Consider the following 19018-nt stretch of genomic DNA (forward strand, 5'->3'; position numbering starts at 1 on the left):
ACTCTCCTCCATTGTCAGACCTCAGGCATTTGATCTTCAAGCCGATCTGATTTTCAACTTCAGCTTTCCACTTCTTGAAGGTGGTGAACACATCTGACTTGTGTTTCAGAAAGTAAACCCATACCTTCCTGCTGAAGTCATCGATGAAGGTGACATAGTACCTTGATCCACCAAGTGATGAAACTAGAGATGGTCCCCAGACGTTTGTATGGACCATTTCCTACCGCACTTTCTTCGGTTCTCTAGCAGCCTTTGTGAAACTAACTCATTTCTGTTTGCCCCATAACGCAGCTCTCACAAAGACCCATATCAACAAATTTTAAGCCTTCTAAAGCTCCTTTCGCAGTCAGCATCTTCATTCCTTTGACGCTCATATGTCTAAGTCTATTGTGCCATAGACTTGAATTGGAAGCACTCTCAGCAGTAGTCATGTTTATACACTCTACACTAGTGTATAAGGTTCCGGATTTTGTGCCACATGCAACAACCATGGCGCCCTTCACAATCTTCCATGAACTCTTTCCAAACTCTGCTGTATAGCCTGTGCTATCCAACTGACCAATAGAGATCAGGTTCTTCTTGAGACCAGGAATGTATCTGACATCATGTAATGTCCACTGATTTCCTGCTCGAGTTTGTATGGAGATATCTCCCTTCCCTTCAATCTCCAGAGTTTTGTTGTCGGCAAGATACACCTTCCCGAAATTTCCTGATTTGAAATTTCGAAACAATTCCTTACTTGGAGACGAATGGAACGATGCACCTAAATCCAAAATTCAGGAATCACCTGGGCTGTCCACATTAAGGATTAGAACGTCCTCAGTATCTTCTGTTGTATATATAGAATCATCATCATCTTCAGATTTATGATTCTGCTTCTTCAGTTTTGTACAATCTGTTCGAAAGTGTCCTCTTCCCCCACAGCTCCAACACGTTACGTTGGGTTTGTTTAGAGATTTTCTCCGGTTCTTTGATTTTGATCGCCCATGTTTGTTTGAGCTTTTTGATTTACTTCTTCCCCTTCGATCAACACTGAGAGCATTGCCTGATGAATCTCCAGTTTCTCGTTTGCGAATACTTTCGCTGAGAACTACATCTCGAATTTCACCAAACTTCAGTTTATCAGATCCTCGGAAACTGTTGATTGCGGCAACAACAGTATCCCATGACTCGGGTAAGGATGACATCAAAATTAACGCTTTAATTTCATCTTCGAAATTAATTTCCACCGAACTCAGTTGACTTATGATCATATTGAATTCATTTATATGATCAGCAACAGGTCCACCTTCAGACATTTGTAGATTGCACAATCTCCGCATCAAATACACCTTGTTCATAGCCGATGGTTTTTCATACATATTTGACAGCGCCTTCAATAGATCTGACGTTGTTGAACGCCACGTTTCAGGATAGCGTCAATCAGATCAGCCCCAAGGCTTGTCGATCCTTGAGCTTCCACTGCTCTGTGGTCATGTTATCCAGCTTCACCCCCAACAGAGGTTCGTGAAGATCTTTTTGGTACAGATAATCTTCAATCTGCATCTTCCAGAAGCTGAAATCGGATCCATCGAACTTCTCAATTTCAATCTTTGAACTTTTAATCTTCACAGATCGTGGTGAATTTTGCCTAGCTCTGATACTAGTTGTTAGGATCACAAGCAACGCACACGCTCGATCTAGATGAACACAAAGAAAGGGATAGAGAAAATTGCAAGGAGAACTCTGGCTAAAAGGATTTTTTTTTTTTTATTGATGACTTCCGGTATGTACAACAAGAGATAATTACAGAGAATAGAAAGTACATTTCCAAAGCTCTACTGGACGGGATATATATATGGTTCAGTCTACTATATATAGCTTTACCAGATTTAACCATCTACTATATATAGCTATTTACCATATATAGCTTTACCGGATATAGCTTTACCATATATGACTTTACTAAATATAGCTTTACCGGATATAGCCGTTGACCAAGCTATAAATACAGGGAGCAGACTCCATAACTTAACAGCCTCATCTATCGTCTTCAACCCTTTTTGTTTTAATGTTTTGCGTATGTTCATTATTTTGTAATTTAATTGTTAAGTTGTATTTTTATATAATATTGTATGAATTTTTTTATTTCGTCAAAAATTTGCCCGTCTTTTTACATCAAACCCCAAAGTCAAGGTGTCAGTCCGTGCGTTACAATACGAGTGAGTTGCTTATTGACTATTTTTATACTTGCCTCTTTTCCATTTGTTTTTTAGGTGTTCGCAGACTGCCAATTGAGATGATGTGTTCTAGAAATTCACAATCACAAAGGGAGTTGTTCCAAAAAGTATTTTTAAATTTTACCCTACTTTATCTTTTTTCTTATGGTTTTTATTTTTGTTGGTCTATGTATTCTACATCACATCCCAAGATTCGAAAGTTTAAAAATCGGATCATGACATACTTAGTCAAATTGTTTGGAACCTATATGTTTAATAGGTGCATGTGGACCAAGTCTCATTGGCTAGTTTTCGGTTAGTAATGACATATACAAAAGTAAGGAAAAGACAAAACCCTAAATCATATTAGTTGATGGTAGACTTTTCATATCAAAATAATTGAAGTCATCCATATTTAACACATGCCAAATTCTTCACTCTCACATTAATTACACTTTCAGAAAACACATATATTAACCCAATAACAAATATTGAAAGTCGAAGAGTCTAACATCAAAAACTAAAATTTCCTTTTTCAAAGTTGACTTTTGGATCTAACCTTTGAAATTGTTCATTTGGTTAGCTTCCTTGTTAAAATAAATATGAAAATAAGAAAAACATTTGAAGATTTTTTTAATATTTGACTTTGTATAACTTTTCTTACTATTTCAATTAAAACTAAGCATTTAAACTTGCTTCCCCCTCTAATCAGTACGGGTTCAAAAGTAAATAAAAGTCGTTGATTTTGTTTATATTGACTACCATACGTGTCTATGTGTAACTTTTATTTTTACGACTTATTGTTACATCATATATCTAGTCATTATTTTAACGTAAAAGTTAAGGAAAAGATTGCTTCAAAATAATTTCAAAGGATGGAAAAAAAATATTAGGAGTTCATGAGCATAACTAAAACTTTGTCATGACCTCATTTTCAGGCTGGAAAAGAACCATAAAAGTAGATAGATGTTAAAAATACGATAAACTTTCGTGCAATTTAAAAGAAAAAATTAAATAATTTATAAATCAAGTGTTGTTTTTAAAGTTTATTACAAGAGAGAGGGGTGTGTTTCTTATATTTATGGTAGATCATGCATTTTTTAGTGTTCTCTAACTGTTTATGGCGACTCAAGCTTAAATGCTAACTTATCCTAGTGATCCCTACAAGTAATGCTCAATAAATCTGAATGACTACATACATGGTCGTGTGTAACACCCAAGCCTGATAAGTACGTAAAATTTATCGACTTTTCCCTTAAAAAATCATGTGCGACATAATCACGTCACATCTCATTGTCATCTCGATTTCCAACAACACAATCGATGCATCATGATGTTGTTCCACGTCTCAAGACACATCGGCCTTTTAAGGTTGCTTTGACATATCTGTTGGGAACTAACCCATGTGTTGATCATCTCATCTAGACATCCCAAACATCCATTCATTCAGATTCTCTCGAGTCTCAGACTCTTTTGTGTCCACGCTAAACCATTTACGACATACGTTCCTGTAAATGTTTGCTGAATCCATCATACCTAAATGGTGGTGAGAGTTCTCTTATTTATAATTATTTACAGAATACAAAAATATGGTAAATTACAAATAATATGGAAATGACAATAAAAGGAAAGAATAATAAATGAATACAATATATTTGTCTTTAATAGAAGGGCAAATATGGTAAGCTATAATGTAAGGCAAATATCTAGATATTTGCCTTATAATGAATGATCAACTATCCTTAACACCCCTCGCAAGCTAAGCATCATATTTGAACGAACGTGAAGCTTGGATCTGAAAAGTTCAAAGAGAGGTCAAGAAATACTTTTTGTGAAGATGTCAGCAACTTGGTGATGAGAAAGTACATATTGTGTGCGAAGTTTTCCAGCGATAACAAGTTCTCGAAGGAAATGATAATTTACTTCAACATGTTTGGCCCGCTGGTGAGAAACAGGATTAGAGCTCAAAAAAATAGCACTTTTGTTATCACATAAGAGTAAGGGCTGCTCTGAAGTAGGGACCTTGAGGTCATGCAATAGATGCGTAACCCAAAGAAGTTCAGCAACAGTTGTGGCAAGAGCACGATACTCAGATTCACAACTGGAGCGTGAGACAGTAGGTTATTTTTTGGCACTCCAAGAAATGAGATTATTACCAAGATAAATAGAATAGACGAATGGAACGACGAGTATCGGGACAACCAGCCCAGTCAACATCCAAATAAGCGACTAGCATACTAGGAACAGTGGATGGACGAAAGGTAAGACCAAAGTGGAGTGTTCCTTTGACATAGTGAAGAATACGTTTGACAGCAAGAAAGTGATCTGCAGTAAGGCCATGCAAGAATTGACTGATAGAATTGACAGCATAGGCAATATCTAGACGCGTAATAGTCAAGTACTGAAGGGCGCCAACAAGAGATCTATAAAGAGTAGGATCAGAGAAAGGAGAACCATCAGCAGTCAGGTGTTGAGAAACAACCATGGGAGTGTGGACTGGTTTGCTATCGAGCAACTGAGCACGAGTAAGAATATCTCGAGCATATTTTAACTGACTAATAAAGAGACCATCAGGAGTGGGTGAAGCTTCAAGACCAAGAAAGTAATTGAGAGAACCCAAATCTTTGCTTCTTCATTTTGAGTTTGCTACCAAAGATTTGGGTTCTCTCAATTACTTTCTTGGTCTTGAAGCTTCACCCACTCCTGATGGTCTCTTTATTAGTCAGTTAAAATATGCTCGAGATATTCTTACTCGTGCTCAGTTGCTCGATAGAAACAAATAGATAAGGTTAGATTGTTGATGAAAGACAAAAAGGGACTTATCAACGCGACTGCAAGAAAACCCAAGTGTGAGAAAAAATGAGCTAAAACGCTGAAACCAGGCGCGAGGAGCTTGCTTTAAGCTATAGAGGGCTTTCTTTAATAGACAAACATGAGTGGGAAATCGAGGATCGATATACCCAGGAGGTTGTTCCATATGAACACGTTCAATAAGAGTTCCATTGAGAAAAGCATTCTTGACATCAAGTTGTCAGGAGAGGCCATTTATTTGTGACTGCAATAGAAAGCACAACACGGACAGTGGTAGCTTTGACAACCGGACTGAAAGTGTCAGTGTAGTCAAGACCAGGAACCTGGGTATAACCTTTAGCAACAAGACAAGCCTTAAAATGCTCAACAAATCCATCAGGCAAATATTTAATACGAAACACCCATTTAGAGCCCACGATGTTGGTGTTGGCAGGGTGAGGAACCAAAGTCCAAGTATCATTTTGTTGTAACGCTCGAATTTCTTCATCCAAGGCAGCAACCCAAGCAGGATTCTTAGCCGCAGATTTGACTCAGTGGATGCAAGAAGAGAAGAAAGAAGTCCAGATGAGCCCAGAATACTAAGATTTGCTGGATGACGAGTCTTGAATATACCAGCTTTGGCTCGTGTGATCATAGGATGAGTGCCCAAAGAAGAGGAATCAATAGTAGGTTCAATAGTAGGTTCAATAGAGGTCGAATTAGAAGTCGAGGATGGCAAAGTGGAATCTGCAAGAGAAGTATCAACCTGCATAGACTCATCCACAAAGTCAGAACAAATATCACACGGGGATGAACTGGATCGAGGAATGTGCGATGATGAAGTGGTGGGGGGGATGAATCAATATGATAGAGATGTGGTTCCAAGAAATTTGAAATAGGAATAGAGGAAAGAGGTTGGGCCTGAGAGCTAGAGATAGTAGGAAAGTGAGTTTCATCAAATTGAGCATGGCAGGTGATATTTAGCTTAGTGGTGGCGGGATCAAGACAGTGGAACCCTTTATGAGCAGGACTATAACCCAAAAAAATACAATGAATGTTGCGGGGAGAAAGCTTTTTAGGCATATAATCATGCAAATAAGGATAAACACGACAACCAAAGGGATGAAAATTGTCATAATGTGGAGTGTAGCCAAAGGGTGACTTACCTCCAAGAAGTGGAGTAGGCAACCAGTTGATAATATAAGCTGCACTGCTGAAGCCGTCAACCCAAAAACGAGGAGAAAGATGAGAGTGAAAGAGAAGGGCCAAGCCAGTCTTAGCCACATGACGATGTTTTCTCTCAGCACGACCATTTTGAGCAGGTGTATATGGACAAGAGAGTTGATGGTGGATGCCAGAATTACGTAAATGAGTTTTGAAACAAGTACTAGTAAATTCGGTACCTCCATCGCTTTGAAATACTTTAATACGAGAAGAATATTGATTTTCCACAAATTTTTGAAATTGAAGAAAAATATCAAAGAAATCAGATTTAAATTTTAAAGGGTAAAGCCAAATGAATCGAGAATAATCATCAATAAAAATAACATAATAAAGAAAACCCAAATTTGATTTGACCGGAGAAGGACCCCAAAGATCACAATGAATAAGATCTAACACATGAGACGACCTACGTTCATTGCGGGAATAAGGCAATCGATGACTTTTCGCAAGCTGACAAGTATTACATAATGATGGAGAAGACAATAAAGAAGTAAGAGAAAGATGATCTTTTCTATTTAAAAAAGAAACAATAGAATGATTCACATGACCCAGGCAAGCATGCCATAAATCATATGAAGCACGTAAAGATTTGTTTCTAAGGACTGAAATAAAAGCAGAGTTGCCGCGCTTCAACACATTTAGCCCTCCATCTCTTTTACCGGTTGCCACCACCCTTCCTGTTTGACGATTCTAGATAGTAATAAGATTATTAGTAAATGTAACAGAGAGAGGAAAATCAAACGTTAATTTACTTATGAAAATAAGATTTTTTTGTGAGATGAGGGACAACCAAGACGTCTAATAAGTGAATATTTGGAACAGGAGAAAGAGTACCGGTGTGGGTAATGGGTAGGGATGCACCATTTCCTACAATCACAGAGTCCTTACCCGTGTAAATTTTAGACTGATCCAAAATAGATGGGTCGGTAGTCATATGGGCTGAAGCCCCAGCGTCTAGAAACCAATCAGCAGCATCGGGTCCAGCAATAGAACATGACGTGTTAAAGGCTTCAGCAAGGTGAGCATGAGAAGAATCAGGTCGAACATACCATTGGTTGCAGCGGTCAGCATAATGGCCCTCTTTGCGACATATTTGGCAGTGAGGTGGTCGACGACCCTGACCTGAGTGGGTTCGTCCTTGATTGGAAGAGTTGTTTTTATGAAAATAAGAACGACCTCGCTGGTTGCTAAAGGAAGTAGGGTGGCTTCCATGGGTGTGACCACGATTAGTGGCTGTGAATGCTATAGGAGTGGAGTTAGAGGACTCAAGGGAGCGCTGGAACAACTCAAAACTTTCAGCTTTAGAGACTAAATCTGCAAAACAGGGGATAGAGGTGAGAGTCATCTAAGCAGTAGAAAAAGCTGAAAATTCGGTGCCGAGTCCATGAAGGAACCAGTGCACTTTATCAATGTCCTCGATGGGTCTGCCAATGACATGAATTATTTTGAAGGCATGGGCGTACTCAGCAACAGGTTTGGTGCCACGTTTCATCAACTGCTGTTGACTCTGGCAATTCGGAGGAAAACGTCGACGAAAAACTGGTCGAATGAAGGTTTCTTCGAAAGAAAAAATAGCGGAAGTAAAAGGAGAGAGGGAGAGATTTGCTGAAGACTCGATGTTTTATTTCTTATTCAGTTGAATTCTTTAAATAACAAACCTAATTACAAAAATAGAAAGAGTGGGCTAAAACTTCGACCAAAGTTAGCAAAAAATGGCCGGCCAAATTTACGCTCTTCCATGAGCGTGAATTCAGACTTTTACAAGGTCAAAACAGCTTAACTACTTTTAAGAATCATAGCTTTTATTTAATAATCTCCTCCTAAAAGCTGTGATATATCTACCTTATTATTTGAACTCCGATCTTTGAGTGTAGTTCTTCAAATTTTACCCGCGTCAGGGACTTGGTGAAAATGTCTCCAAGTTGTTCCTCTGTTCGGATGAAATCAATCTTAATGAGCCCTCGATTTGCACATTCTCGAATGTAGTTAAATCTGATTTCCATGTGCTTGCTCCGGTCGTGCAAAACTAGATTTTTTATCAAGGAGATCGTAGCTTTGTTGTCCACGTATAGCATTGGTGGATCGCTTTCTCTCTCGATGAGTTCTTCCAGTAGTCGCGCAAGCCAGACCCCCTGTGTTGTTGCCATCGAAGCGGTGATGTATCCTGCTTCGCAGGAAGACAAAGCAACTACCTTCTGTTTTGTTGATTGCCAGCAGATCGCACCGCCTGAGAGGAAGTAGATCATTCCGCTGGTGCTCTTACGATCATCAACGTCACTGGCCATGTCACTATTACTATAGCCGACAAGCTTGAGTTTCTCCTTTTCTCTCCCTACGCAGTATCTTACACCTCAGCCTTTGGTTCCGGTTACATAGCGCAGGATGCGCTTGACAGCCACTAGATGCTCCTCTCTAGGTTCTTCATAAACCTGCTCACATATCCAACAGAATAAGTAAGATCAGGACGATTGTTTACCAGATAGAGCAGACTCCCGACAATGTTGCGGTAATTGGTGGAGTTGACTGTGATCGTAGTGCTGGTCTTCCTTAGTTGGAGCCGGGCCTCCATTGGCGTCCTTGTAGGATTATTGTCCACAAGCCCAGTTGTGTCTAGCAGCTTCTTCGCGTACGCACTTTGGCAGATGGAGATGCTGGTAGAATTCTGTTGCACTTCGATGCCGAGGTAGTAGCTAAGCACGCTGAGATCGCTCATCTCGAAGTTCTTTGACATCTCCTTCTTGAACCTTCCGAGGATTTCCACGTCGCCTCCAGTGATTATGAGATCGTCGACGTACACTCCCACGATTAGTCGCTGCTTGCCATGGGCGTGCGTGTACATGCCATGCTCAGAGGCACAGTGCTTGAATTTCAGTGATAGTAGGATACTGTCGAGCTTCGAGTTCTAGGCTCGTGAGGCTTGTTGCAGCCCGTAGAGTGCCTTGTGCAGGCGTAGTACCTTATCGGGGTTGTCGTTGTCCAGGAAGCCAGGTGGTTGTCGGACGTAGACGGTCTCCTTCAGCTCTCCGTTAAGGAAAGCAGACTTCACGTCCATATGGTGAACCTCCCAAGAGTAATTTGCCGCAATTGCCAGCAAAAGACGGACGGATTCTAACCTTGCCACTGACGCAAATACCTCTTCGAAGTCCACTCCTTCCTTCTGGACGTAGCCCTTTACCACTAGACGAGCCTTGTGCTTCACAACTTTTCCTTTTTTGTTGCGCTTCAGTTTGAAGACCCATTTGAGCCCTATGGCTTGGTGTCTCGGCAGCATATCCTCCAGACTCCATGTCTGGTTCTCGGTGATGGATGTCATCTCCTCCTGCATTGCCATCAGCCAGCACGGGTTCCTTTCTGCTTCGGCGAAGGTGTTCGGTTCATCTACACTGATGGCATGCAGTTCGACCACTTCTTCGAGCTCGCGCGCTACCAGTCCAAGTGGGTTCACCTCCTCCCACTAGGTCATCCATCCTCCGGTACCTGGCCTCCAGATCAACATCGTGATCGGCACCAGCGTCGAATTCGCAGTCCGTGGTGTTGCGAATTCCACTAGTTCAGGGGATGCACCTACTGGCAGCGGTGACGGCTCCTGGTGCTGGGCTCCTCCTTCTTCCGGCTCGGTGACGAGGTACTCCACCATGAATATTTGGATTATGGTCTGCCTCGATCACGTCATATCACTGTCAGAAGGTGCTTTCGTCAAAGACGACGTCGCGAGACATGTGAGCTGGCACCCTTACAGGATCATAGAGTCTATACGCCTTGCTCCCGGGTTCATAGCCGATGAAGATGACCTTCAGCCCCCTGGGATCAAGCTTGGCAAGGTGGGGACGTGTTACCTTCATGTATGCGACGCAGCTGAACACGCGAAAATGATGTACCGCTGGCTTTTTGTTGTACCAAGCCTCATATGGCGTCTTTCCATCGAGGCTTCGGGTTGGTGACCGATTGAGGAGATAGACGGTCGTCATTACTACCTCTCCCCAGAATCTCCCAGGCATCCCGGCCGTCACCAGCAATGACCTCGCTATCTCGACGATGGTCTGATTTTGGCGCTCCACCACTCCGTTCTGTTGGGGGGAGTAGGGCGCCGTTAGGTGCCGTTGTATGCCGAACTTGTCGCAGTACTTACCGAAACTTGTCGAGGTAAATTCTCTGCCTCGGTCTGTGCGCGCAGCACTCGACATCTTCTTCTCACATTCGGTCTCTCCGCTCGCGCTTTAATGCGCTTAACCGCCTCTTCCGCCTCACTTTTCAATTTTGTCATCGACTAATAGGAGGAAGAGACTCTTACCGCCTGGGGTGCCGGCTTGATGGGCCCACGGATATCGCCATGTACAAGCTCCAACGGCTCATCGGCGTGGTAGGATGTCCGAGACAGAAAGGGTGTGTGCCTCTGTTTGCCGATGAGGCACTTGTCGCACAGCTTGTTGACCCAGGCTCACAAGGTTAGCCTTGAGCCTCGAGATGAAGTAGACGTCGGTTAGCTTGCGGTGCTCGCCTCCCTTGCTGACGAATAAGGATTGTGTCGCACTCTTCGATCTCGACGACAGAGCCTACCCGCGAATCTCCGAGTCAAGCTCAGAGAACGCAGATCTAGCCCCGATCATATAGTTTGTTGCCTCTGTGTCGAGGATCCATCGCTGGTGGTGCTCGTGCTGCTTGGTCCCTCTCGCCGATCTGAGCGAACACTCGCTCCTCCTCTAATTGAATTGGCTCCCCAGTTGGAGCTCTTTCTCGGGTTCGACGTCGTCGTCGATTACCTCCACCTCCGTGGATTTGGAATCGAAATTGGGGACGCATGCACTTACCATGAAAGAGCTGGGCTCGTCCTCCTCGGATTGAGCCACATGGGCCTTCTCGGCCTTCCTGAGCTTGCTCCAGCAATTCTTGCTCAGGTGACCTCTCTTCCCGTAGTTCGAGGCATTGGATCGATCTGCCATCCGATCGACTCCTTCTTTTGATCCCCATCTTTCCCGCGCGTGCGCCCGCGAGCTTTCCATGGCTTCTTACCGCCTTTACAGCTGAAGGGCCAGTTGCTTTCGCCAGTGTTGTCACGGTAAGAAGACCCTCCTTGTCGACAGCTGTCACCGTCCTTAAAGCGGATCTCCGAGAGCTTCCTTCCGCCAGCATCATGTACTAAACGATGGTAGCGGCCTCTTTGTGGCTGTGATGGAGATGTCGACACACACGGCGGCGTGGAGGAGTGAGTGAGCGTGCACGGGATGGACCCCACGATGTGTGTGTTTTCACGCTTTTCATTTTCTTCTACTCGAACCACCTGAGACCTGTGTGTTGGTCAACGCTCTAACCACTTGAGCTATTTAACTTGACTATTGATAAGATTGGCTCTTCTGTAATGATATACCACCGTTCGCTTCAACCAAGCTCTGATACCACTTGTTGACTCTAGCAGTTCGGAGGAAAACGCCAACGAAAAACTGGCCGAAGGAAGGTTTCTTCGAAAGAAAAAATAGCAGAAGTAAAAGGAGAGAGGAGAGATTTGCTGAAGACTCGATGTTTTATTTCTGATTAAGTTGAATTCTTTAAATAACAAACCTAATTACAAAAATAGAAAGAGTGGGCTAAAACTTCGACCAAAGTTAGCCAAAAATGGCCGACCAAATTTACGCTCTTCCATGAGCGTGAATTCAAAATTTTACAAGGTCAAAATAGCTGGACTACTTTTAAGGACCATAACTTTTATTTAATAGCTGCAAGTCATCCTTGAGTCTTAGTTCACGAGCTTTTGAATGATGGCTGAACGTAGTTTCCAACGCAAGCCAAACATCACGTGTAGTAGAGAGACCAACGACAACAGCCATCGCTTCCTCAGTGAGAGAAGAGAGCAGGAGACAGAGAAGTCGTTGATCGGCTACTCTCCACGCCAAATATTTGGGGTTGAGTGTTGAGGAGGTTTCTGATTCAAAGCGAGGTGGTGGAACCATAGTTCCATCAACATAGCCCAGCATGTCTTGACCCTCAAGGAGAGGGAGAAGTTGCCTTTTCCAAAGAAGATAATTGGAGGAAGAAAGTTTGATGGTGATCCTATGAATTAGAGTATTGAAAGGAAGAAGATGAAAAGAGGATTCGGAAGCCATAAAGAAGAAAGGATTAGGGTTGTTAAACCGAAAAGGCTCTGATACCATATTAATGTTTGTTGAATCCACCACACCTAAATGGTAGTGAGAGTTCTCTTATTTATAATCATTTACATAATATAGTAATATGGTAAATTACAAATAATATGGAAATGACAATAGAAGGAAAGAATAATAAATGAATACAATATATTTGCCTTTAATAAAAGGGCAAATATGGTAAGCCGTAATGCAAGGCAAATATCTAGATATTTGCCTTATAATGAACGGTCAACTATCCTTAACAGTTCCAGATAGTGAGTACATAATCCAACCTCCGACACATGGGCTGGGGCATAATACTAGCACACCCGTGTCGTCCAGTACTGTTCTTGAATTACACTTTTCAAAGGAAGATGCTTGAGACGCTCGTCCCGTGATGCTCGCACACGCATGTGCCATAGGATAGCTTGCTTAGGCCATAGGGTACAAGGGTGGTAGAGAGCCACCACCATGTCTCCCCCTATAGTACATGGTTGAGGCATTTCCAATCCTTATAGACTAGACATCATTTTGGCGAGCGGACATACGGCCTCGTGCATAGTTCGTCAAGTATCTACTTAACACAATATTTGGTGAGCTTTTATCTTTCATATCGACGGACTTAATTCCCGAGCCGCATGTCAAAACTCATATCGAAACTCTAACTTTTGAGGTTATGGCCTAAAACCCTACCTGGCCTAAAACTCTTGGTGTGTTGGATGATGCATCGTCCTTCTTGATCGCATCATGGCATTTCTCAGTCTTGGCCCTCAGGTGGCCAAATGGGCGTTACTTGAGGGTCGCCTCTTGTTTGTCTTGCGTATAGGGGTCACAACCTACTTTCTCTCATTGAGGTTGTGACACTCTCCCTCACATAACCTAGTCATCATGCTCAATAACTTTCTAGGGGGAATAATTGTATCATTGATTGTGACACTCTCCCCCACTTAATCTCGGCGTCGTCCCAATGATGACTCGAATATTGGACTAGTTGCTTGCTTAACATGCTTACTTGCTCATGTTTTCAGAATGAATACAGAAACTTGTGCACTACTTATAGGCTACCCCATTAATGGACCTTCTCTCTGTCTCCGAGACGCACAGCATAAGTACGGAAAAACACAACTTGCACAATGGTTGTGGGCTATCCCTCCATTGACCTAATTTCGTCCACTCTTCGTACTCGGTTCAGGACTCACCAGAAAAATCATGGCAAAAACTAGCATCGACATTCCTCTTCTGAGTTAGGGGGAGCATGCTCCAGACATGGCCATCATGGCCCAAATCATTGTATTCTCGAAGTTGTGTAGAATTAGGAATTGACACTCTCTTATCTTGGTCCACATCACTATATGGAAGCAAGGCTTAGAAGCTCGTAACACAGACCATGTTGGCATTACATTTTAGCCAACTTTTCAACTGGCCACTTTCATGTGGCAAACGCTGCACTGACACTTCTCTGGTCTTTTTGCAGCTTCATATCATTGTGTCCCCTACATCCAGCTTGATGTTATCTTCTTGAGCGAATGCTGGTCTCGACACTCTTGTGAAACTACCCACCTTAGGCACTAAGTGATGGCTCAAGGAACACATGTGTGCTCTCTTCATGGAGCACTTCTTCGGAATGAGCAACCCATTCTCTCAGGCTCTCCCCCACTTAACTCAGCTACCTCTCTTGCAGTGACATCCTCCACCCACATGAACTTGCATTGTGAACATTTGCCACTTGGCCAGCACATGTCTCATCCAACACCTGACTTCTTTGCTTACAACCATTGGCATTATTCCTCTGATGCAAATGGCTCTTTTCGAATGCACCGACTTGGTACACCTTTTGATTCATTTTCTACCCATTTGAAATCTCAAGCCCTCGAAAAATGAGTTTAGTTTGTGCTTCATTGACGGGTAAGACTCCTCCTCAATCAGTCTGGCTCTTGACCCACAAAGGAATTCTATAGTCTGACTCGTAGCTGTCCTACCCAATCCGGCACTCATGACACACTTGCAAAGTTTTCATTCAACCTTCGGGTTCTTTAACTTGTCCAACTTAGACACACAAAGCGTGGCTCTGATACCTACTGTCACAATCGTACATCTTCAACCATGCAGCGTCATGATCATGACATGCTCATGACAAGCATTAAGGGAGACTCAAGTCCCATTCACATTTGTCGCTTGACTTTGTGGCTTTGTCGGACCGTCAACAAGGTTTGTCTTTGTCAACCAAACAAAACTTGTGTGGAATTCAAGTTTGTTCAACTACACACGTTCGTGCGTGCATGTTCAATCGTGTGCAACATAATCACGTTGCATCTCATTTTCATCTCGGTTGTCGCATCGACACGATCCATGCATTGTGAGGTCGTCCCATATTTTGTGACACATCGACCATCTAGGTTTGCTCGAACACATTTGTTGGGAACTGATCCATGCGTCGATCATCTCATCAAGATATCCCGAACATCCATCCATTTGGGTTTTCTTGAGAATCCAAATCTTTTGTCTCCATCTTAAACCATTTACGACGTACATTTCAGATAGCAGGTGCATAATCCAACCTTCGACACATAGTTTGAGACTCAATACCAGCACATCTGTGTCGTTCGGTACTGTCCTTGAAAGTCTTTTTTCAAATGAAAGCACCCGAGACACTCGCCTATGATATGCACATGCATGTGTCACAAGGTAGCTCACTTAGGCCACAGGGCACAGGGGTGGTGGAGAGCCAACACCATGCCTCCCCCTATAGTACATTTTGAGGTATATTCCATCCTTCTCGAGTAGACATCATTTTGGCAACCAAACATACAGCCTCATGCATAGTCCGTCGAGTATTTATTTGACACCAAATTTGGTAAGCTTTCATCTTTCATATCGACAGACTTAATTCCTAAGTCGCATGTCCAAAACTACATAAAAAACCTGAATTCTGTTATTGAAACGAGAGTTAATATTTTTATTAATTTAGTCTCTTTTTTTTTTAATTATAAACAAAATAAAAAGAAGGTTAAGAAATGTGTGTAAAAGTGGAATTGAGTTGAAGAAATGATAGAAATAAGTGGAGGGGTTACAAAACATCCACGTAAACGTAGAGATATAAAGAGAGAGGGAGAGAGAGTGGATGAATGGATATCCATATGAGTTTATGAGTGGCATTGAAGAAAGAAAAGGATTGGGCCACGAAATCATAAGTAATCGAAGAATAAAAGTAAGCTCGAGAAGGAACTGTTTGGGGGAAAATAATGATCTTTTTTTCTCTCTCTGTCTCTACTGTCTCTCACCTACCACTATAAATTATATGTCGAGGGATCTCTTGTCACATTTATATATTGTCAAAATGCTTTTCCCTAAAGTTTTACCTTTTTCCCATAACACTAAATTTTCAAATCTATCAAATTATCATTTTGATTGCTTTCACATCTCTCTCTCTCTCTACAAACATCAAACCTAAACCAACTTTTCTAAAACACCAACCATGCAACACAAATCGGACAAAAGGTTTCACTTTGAACGGAACTCTGAAACCCTAATTTTTCATTTCTTCTCATCTCTCGAAACTCACCATTTTTTTTCGAGTTTTAAATACAATGTTTGTATCTAATAACTCTATAATCGGTAAAGAATATTTATTTCAAAAACTCTCTAAACTTTTAATTTTATGTTTAACCGATATTAATTTTAGATTTTGTATCTAATAGGTTTATTCTACATTTTTCTTTTATAATTCAATGGTCTATCGTATACAAATTGAAATTTAGAAACTTATTAAAAAAAAAAATTGTAATAGTCTAAGTTCTCTACTAGCAGATATTATCCTCTCTCTGGGCTTCCCAAGATTTTAAAACGTTGTCTGTTATGAAAAGATTTTTACACCCTTACAAAAAATGTTGCGTTCTCCTCTTCCACCGACGTGAGATTTAAAAAAAAATGTGATTTTGGTTTGTTATTGAAGTGTTCATTTTGAATGGATTATGTCACCAATTCCACTCTTCCAAGTAAGCTACATTTATACCTACTAGTCTTTTGATAATTTTATGATAGCAAGACTTCTAGAAATTTGTATTGGTTAGTTAAAATACACTGATTCAATTCATTGTGCAAATTTTTAATCCCAATTCTCAAACAATAATTTTAAGCGAGATGAAGTAGTACGTGTCAATTACGGTCGTAAAAAATAGTAAAAAGTAGAGAAGGAAATGAAATAAGAGAGGAATGGGTCCATAGCTAAGGCCGTAGAAAAATAAAGTGATTTGAAAGGGCAGCGGTGGGTTGGTTATCTAAAAATGAATATAATGGCCTGAGTGGCAGAATGGATTCTGAGTCCTTTGTCCTTCCCAGTTTAGGTATGGAATGTACAGTTAGTGAGAGAAACAGATCCAAAGAGTCAAATCAATTTTTAAAAAGATTGGATGGATAATTATTTGAACAGTTATTGGAGAAGGCCATGTCCTAATCATATTCAATCCCCCATTAAACCCCAAAGATGCTGTGCTCGCTGTTGCTATCCTTTCCACTTCCAAAACATCATAACAACCATGTGGGCTCTTCATCTTCCAAATTTCCTTTCAAACCTCTTTATCACTTCACAAATATATATATATATATATATATATATATATATATATATATACATATATATATTTTGGTTCCTAGGAAAAATAAAATGTTCAAACAAAACACAGTTTTTTACTTGTCGTGTGCTTAGGCTGGTCGTGTGTTTTGGTCTTTTTGGATGAGTTCAAACATTCTTAGCCAACTTATGTTATAAGGGTTTAGGAAGTCTCCACTTCTTTGACCCAAAACTCATGGGTTTGAATAATTTTTACTATTTATTAATTATGAGTAACTTTATGAAAAAAATAATAATTTTATTTTAATCAAACTAATTGTTTTATTTGAAATATGATATCTATCAAATTAGAATAGGTGGAGGAGGTGAATGTAAAATAGCTTTCAAAATTAAGTTTGGATTGCATGAATGACTTGTTATGACTTTTGGGCTAACTAATGCTCCGTGTACATTCATTCACTCAATGAATCATGTTTTGAGAGAATATTTGAGAAAGGATGTTGTGTATTTTGATGATATTTTAATTTATTTGAAGACTTTGCTTGAACATGTGAAGCATGTTAAAGTCGGTTTTGATTACACTAAGAAAATAGGAATTTTCTGCTAATTTTATTAAGCGTAGTTTTTGCATGAAAAAAAGTTTTTTCTTTTCATAATCGGTAAAAAAAATGGAGTAGAAATATGAAGAGAGAGTTAAAGTTATTAGGGATTAGTCAACACCAAAAAATGCAATTCGGAGTTTTCATGGGTTAGCTAGTGATTGATAAAAGATTTTAGCAACATAGAAATGCACCATCGAATGATTTAGTGAAGAAGAATGTTGTTTTAAATGGGGAGAAATGCAAGAGAATGCACTCGATAAGATTAGGAAGAAATTAACCAATACACCATTACTTGTCTTGTCTAACTTTGATAAAACTTTTGAAATTGAATCTGATGCAAGTGGTTTGGGCATATGTGTTGTTTTGATGTAAGATGCAAAACCATTAATGTATTTTAGTGGAAAACCAAATGGGGCAGCATTGAACTATCCTACTTATGATAAAGAATTGTTTGCCTTCGTTTGCACGTTGCAGTTGTGACAATACTACTTATGACCTAGAAAATTTGTGATCCATCGTAAAAGCTTTAAGTATCTTAATGGTTAAGCAAACTGAATCGTAGGTATGCAAAGTGGGTGGAGTTTATTGAAACAGTTCCATATGTCATCAAATATAAGCAAGACAAGGATAAGATGGTGAGCTGCATTCAAAATGGGTAGTGTTTATTGAAACAGTTCCATATGTCATCAAATATAAGCAAGACAAGGATAATATGGTAAGCTGATGCATTATTTAAAAGGTACCATCTCTTCACTTTTCTTGGTGCAAAAATTCTTGAATTTGAGCATATTAAAGGACTATATAGAGATGACTAAGACTTTGAAACTATTTATACATCTTGTCTTGCGAAAAGAGCGGTAGATGATTATAATGTGTTTCATAATTTTTTATTTAATAAAAGTAAGTTTTGTATTCGTAAATGCTTTATAAGAGATTTTCTCGTAAAAGAAGCACATGGTGGTGGCTTAATGGGACATTTTAGAACTAATAAAACTTATAATATGTTGCATGAACACTTCTTTTGGCCGAAGATGAAGCATGATGTTCATAAATGTTGTAGCCAATGTTTTAAATGCAAAGGAGCTAAATATAGATCACAACTAAATGGATTGTATACTCCTTTGGATGTATCTAACTAACCTTGGACTAATATATCTATAAATTTTGTTCTTGGTTTGCCGCACACTAAAGAGTGTAAAGATAGTATTTTTGTTGTTGCAGACAGATTTAGTAAAATGGTTCATTTTATTGCATGCAAAAAGACGGATGATGTAAAGCATGTTACTAACTTATTCTTTGGAGAAGTAGTAAGATTACATGGAATCCCCAGAATTATTGTTAGTGATAGGGATGTTAAATTTTTAAGTCACTTCATTAAAGTATTGTGAGGTAAATTGGATACCAAATTATTGTTTTTAACTACATGTCATCCTTAGAATGATGGGCAAACTGAAGTGGTGAATCGAACATTAGGAGCGTTGCTTAGGGTTAAAAATATTAATTCATGAGACAAAT

Source organism: Cucurbita moschata, unplaced genomic scaffold, assembly GCF_002738365.1.
Source record: "Cucurbita moschata cultivar Rifu unplaced genomic scaffold, Cmos_1.0 Cmo_Scf00002, whole genome shotgun sequence".
NCBI classification, from domain to species: Eukaryota; Viridiplantae; Streptophyta; class Magnoliopsida; order Cucurbitales; family Cucurbitaceae; genus Cucurbita; species Cucurbita moschata.